At 38.1% G+C, this 5,357-nt stretch overlaps 1 long non-coding RNA gene across 1 annotated transcript; it reads left to right on the plus strand.

The window, feature by feature from the left end:
- On the plus strand, window positions 1-4,359 carry LOC106892668. Its single transcript, XR_001412925.1, has 3 exons — window positions 1-146; window positions 1,174-1,264; window positions 4,067-4,359. It is a non-coding gene; the product is annotated as an uncharacterized LOC106892668 (long non-coding RNA).
- The last annotated feature ends 998 nt before the right edge of the window (window positions 4,360-5,357 follow it).

Raw genomic sequence — 5,357 nt, forward strand, 5'->3', positions numbered from 1 at the left:
TTTACCAGCACTTCACATCAATTTCAATAATGGTTTTTATAGCACCTCTTCGCCAGATGTCATCGGGGAGTGTTCCTGGCTCTTCTGGAGAGACCATGATGTACTATCTCCTTGCTGGTGTTGCTGCTTTTGGTGGTTTATTTTATGTAAGTGTGTGGGAATGGAGTTGTTTGTGCTTTCTGAGTTGGCACGGTGTAAGGCGTGTTCCGGGTTAAAGAATGTGATTAAGACACAAACCCTCAATAGAACGAGGATGTCATACCACATAACTAAATACAGTCTAACTTAAAAACCAGTTTAAGAGAGCTAGTGAAACAGAATGTCTATTGCTCGTCTGTTTCATTGTTAACTTTGATACCTAGTGCTGTTGTCACTAGTGGAAAACATATTTCAATCTATGTGAAATGAGTAAAAAAAAAAAAAATAAAAATGAAGTAAGGTGCCTGCCTCCAACCCCTTGGCTTCTCTTGTCAACCACAAACATTAAGACTATATCAAGGTGGGCCAGACAGATGTGAAGTAAGCTGTCTGAAGCCACAAAGGGAAGATTATGAAACTTGTTAACTGGTGCTCAAAGAAAGATAAGAATATTAATGACTTAGAAAAAGCATGTTAAAGTTTTGTAAATGTCTACTTCTGTCATGCTTTTTGGTAATCATTCTCTTCCCAGCATCTAAATCTATCAGACTCTGTGCTTCATGTCCCTAAAGCCTCCATTTCGTAGCTTCCTTCCACCCCACCCCAAGATTTGAGGTAGTGACTAGCACATCCCAGAGAGGTACAAGTTTCCCCCTCCCACAAAATAATCTTCTTGATTGAACACGCTTCTGCGTTTTCAAAATATTGAACTTGTGTGATTGTGTATCTGGAGGAATAACAAATTCTCTTGCTGTCATCTTTTTACCGTAGTTGCTTTTTAAATTGTTGTTTAAAATACTGCGTTCAGTTCCTGAAGCACTTTGAAAGCTGCATGGTATATTGTAATTGCTTTCCAACAATGGAGAAATATGAAATGTATAAATATTTTAGTATAACAAAATAGATTATTATTTTTTTTAAACTTGCTTAGCATAATTTGAGGTGAGCTTAAAAACCCTTCTCTCCCTCTCCCATCTTTTTTTTTGGTAACTCTGTAGGGATATAGCAATAAATTCAGGTGTAATTTCCTTTCAGGCCTACAGAGTAGTCAGTTCATCCCGCAGCAAATATATTGAACATATGAATATTCTTCACGAGAGAGCTGAGGGGCGGAGGTCACGCAGGGGTGAGTTGAGCTCTTCTCTCTTGTTTCCTGGGTACAAAAGGATCTGGAACAGATTTCTAGATTGTCTAATCAGGCCTTAACCCTGTCCAAGTCCTTGTCTGAGCTCTGTGAGTGGGAGTAAAGACAAAGGTGGTTGTGCAGAGTTCGGTTAAGAAGCTGCTTCTGCGCAAATTTGGGGAACAAACTTAATGTTTAGGCAGTGAATTGGGCCTGTGATCAAGCTGCAGAAGTCTCTTTGGATGGAAAGAGTCGATGTGTGAACCATTAATTGTATATTGGGTATTTGCATTTGATTTACTGGAAGCTTAATGAAACTTGACTAAATGGATAATGCTGTCAAAATCAGTTTTGTAGTTTGTTTGTTGGGAGGGGAAGGAGATAATATTGTTTTCTCAGCCAACAGTTTGGCTCTAGGCCACGTGCCATCAGGGAACACAGTTCAATAGGAAAAAAAAAAATATGTTTTTGAAAAATATTATAAATTGCATCCATTTCTCATCCCATATCTTTGATTTTGTCCCTTTGAATTTAGGATTAAATGAAAAGCAGACCCCACACAAATGTATGGCAAATCCTTACTTAGCTCTTCATGCTTAAATAATTAGACCATGTTAGTTCAAATACTTGTAATGGAATGTTGTCTCTGTCTACATCAATTAGTGTTACAGCAGCATTAATATAAAAGATAGAACTTTGGCAAGCATGGCCTTGCTAGCAAAAGCAATTAGAAAAAATGACTTCTTAAGGATCTTTATATTTTTATTTAGTTGTTATTTAAAAATAAATACATTAATGAAGCCATAGCACTTGAAGCTCTTCCTTATTTTTTTCTGACGTTGACATCTAGAGAATTAATTTAATGTATTTTTGTGCACATAAAGAACAGATTTGAATAAGTATGCTGAGTTTAAATTTTGGTTTCGATGTGAGAACACACTTTAAATTGTCTGCCGTCAAAATTATTTCTTTTGAAGTTGCTAGTCCTGAAGTTCCACAACAGATCCTTTAGTTTTAGAGCTTCAAAACTAGAGATTTTAAGATTTTTAAATGGCAAAACACTTTAATTTCCTGTCTCTTAAGCAGCTGGAAGCAATACAGTTTTTAAGCTTAATTCTTTAAATGCTGAGAACTCGGACATAATTTTAATGCAATCCTTCCTTGTCCCTAAAATAAAAAAATCTAACCAAGGCCAAAGTAGGTATTTTCTCTGCTGTTCAGGGAAGAAATGAGGGTCATGCTCGTTACATTCTAACATAGTCAGAAGAACACCATAGATGTGAAAGCATTAAGTGAACCTTCTGGGGCACTCAAGATGATGCCAGTATATTCCCTCTTTTCTCTTAAGGTTCATTTCTGCAAGGTACTGAGTTTTAACCCTATTCTACCAAAATGTTTGAGTGGGATACCCGCAGAGTCAGTGGTGCAGTTCACCCCACTGAAGGCTATACCTGTGTTGCCCGAGACTGGGGTAAGAGTACTCAGTGCTCTGCAACTTAATTCTGACTTCTGGTGCTCTCCAAACATCCCATAATCTGATGCCTTGCGCTGCTTAGTAACTGACATAAATGTCACAACCCATGGCAGGTGATTACTGCCTCCCTTATTATTGATAATAAGAAGTCCAAGACATTTGTAAGGCCCTACAGTGAACACAGTTGACACGTGTTTCCTATATTATTTTTGATATTGGACTTCTGAGTAGCTAATTCAAATTCACAATACAAAGCTCCTGTTGAATCAGCTCTTTTAAAAATCCTCCTTCGTTCCCGACTGTATCCTCCCAAAAGAGGTTTCTGTTCCTACTTTTCCTATGGAACCCTCTGTGTGCTTTCTCAAAAAAATTAACGGCTCTCCTGCTCCCCTTTTTTTCCTGTTCCCTGCATAGTCATCTTTTTGTGTGTACCTTGTCACAGAGTGTTACCCTAGCGTTGCTTTTCCCAGAAGTGCCGCTGCAGCTTCCTTCCCTGTGCATTCTTTAGATTCAGTTAGTCCTTACACTTTTTCACAGTGAGCCTTGTTGATAAGAGCGATGAAAAATTCTGCTATCAAAGCAAGCTAGTATTTTTTAGGGTCACATAAACCCAAGCCTATTAGCTTATTTATAAATAAGCTATAAAACAGTGCTGGTAACAGTATGAAGGGGTGGACAGAAAAGGAGCATGCCAAACAGCACATTCGTGGCGTATTTGCTACGTGTCCGATGGTAAAGAGAACTTTCTAGCTGGAAGAACTTAATCTGAGGCAGCAGCTGATCAGAGAGAAACTCTCCTGATCCAAATGATTTTTGTGGCTTCTCATCTCAAGGAAAATTCTCCCCTTGTGCCCAAAGCCAAAATGTTTGTTACAAAAGAGCATGTAGCGAACGAGGCTGTCAAAACAAGAAAAACAATCAAATGCTATGTGAGGCTTATTTGTTTATTAGAGGCCTGAAATGATATTTAATGGTATTTTAATTAATGAGATCAGACATTTTAAAAAAGATCCAATAGCAAATTTTCTGTAGCTTTTCTTAAATGAAAGCTACTCTCAAATTTAGGGAGGGATTTAAAAGAGCCCGTGACAGCAGCCTGGCTCGAAGTAGCAGTGGGAAATCTGGGACATCATTTGAACGGTAAAATGATGTTTGCCTTGCAGAACATTCTATTTGCTTATTTAGAAAATACTGAGTTTTGTCTTCCATTTGCATGTGACTCCTTTAAACTTGTTCCTGATTTCCTTCTGTTTTAGCAATGACTTTTCTTTTTAACGTGATGCAAGCTGATTCAATCTTTCTAATCTATACTCTGCTTTTACACTTTCCAGCCTAAAATACAAGGGAAATCTCTTTCCAAACCCGAGGAAGTTAAATACAAACAAAGGACAGTCGTTCACCATTGCGTACCTTGCAGCCTACCTTGGGATGACTTTATACCTTCTATTGTAAAACTCCACACTTGTGAGACTTTAAAAGAACTACCTATGTTTGCAAGGCCAAACCATATTGAGCTTATTACTGAATCTGCTTTTGTAGAAGGCAGTTCTGAGATTGAGAAGCTGGCTGTTCTGAATGAATGCACTCTATATTTGACTGTCCAATAAAGTGTTCTGAATGCTGAGCTTGGCTGTTAGTCTGTTCTTTGTGTAATCGATTTAGTTTTTCTGAAATATAGCATTCTCTTAAAGGGACATGGTCAGGTTGCAGAACACAAAGCTTTGAGTTTTACTGAGCAATGAATAGGCTCGTGTTTAAGCCTGAACACACAAAGATAGGCTTGCACTAGCATAAAAAACCCCAGTAATTAAAATTGATCTGTTTAGTTTTTAAACAGATACAAAAGAATAAAGTAAATTCTGACTATGTCTCTTTAAGCTCTTTCCTTTCTATTCTCACTTATTTCACACTGTAATACAAAACTTTATTTCCAGCTGTATTTTTTCACATGGTGAGTTGGTTCTAGTGGTAAACTTGCAATGAACACTCGGTATACAACTTTCTTTTGTTACCTTCATCTTAGTGCATGTTTGCATGGTGACTGTGCATCCTTGTTGCTTTGTGCTGTTAGTTTTTTAAGACTTTCTCAGCTGAATTTGGAGTAATGCATGACTGGGAAACATGGGGTTTTTCAGAGTGTAAATAGTCTGACCTATAGCAGTGTTGACAAGTCTTTTAAAGACAGCTGGGACTTGTAAAAGGAAAATGGTTAGTCAGAAGTGGTCATATCTCCAGTAAAGTGAATGCTGATCACTTAAAATTAGCAGATTATTTTCTTACTTACATACATCTAGTTTCAGTAGAGGTCCTCTGTTTTGTTATACCTCACAGAGTTTGCCTTTATTACTTGAGCGCTACATCTCTTACAGTGGTCTGTACAGTGCATTCAGTATAGCTTTGAAGAAAGCAGGGTGAATAGGGACAGCAGAGTACCTATGGCAGCATAGAGCTAAGGGATGGCACAAAACCCATCTGGAAACTAATCCCGTGTTGGGCCTGGCATTGTTGTAGCTGTTGTCTCGCCAGCCAAGTTAGCCACCTTGAAAATAGCCCTGCACAAACTGAATGCACGTCTTGGCTCACAGAGCTTCAAAGCTGTGAGCCTGATGGATGATAAACTCC

Source organism: Calidris pugnax, unplaced genomic scaffold (assembly GCF_001431845.1).
Source record: "Calidris pugnax isolate Ruff unplaced genomic scaffold, ASM143184v1 scaffold42, whole genome shotgun sequence".
In the NCBI taxonomy this organism is placed as follows: Eukaryota; Metazoa; Chordata; class Aves; order Charadriiformes; family Scolopacidae; genus Calidris; species Calidris pugnax.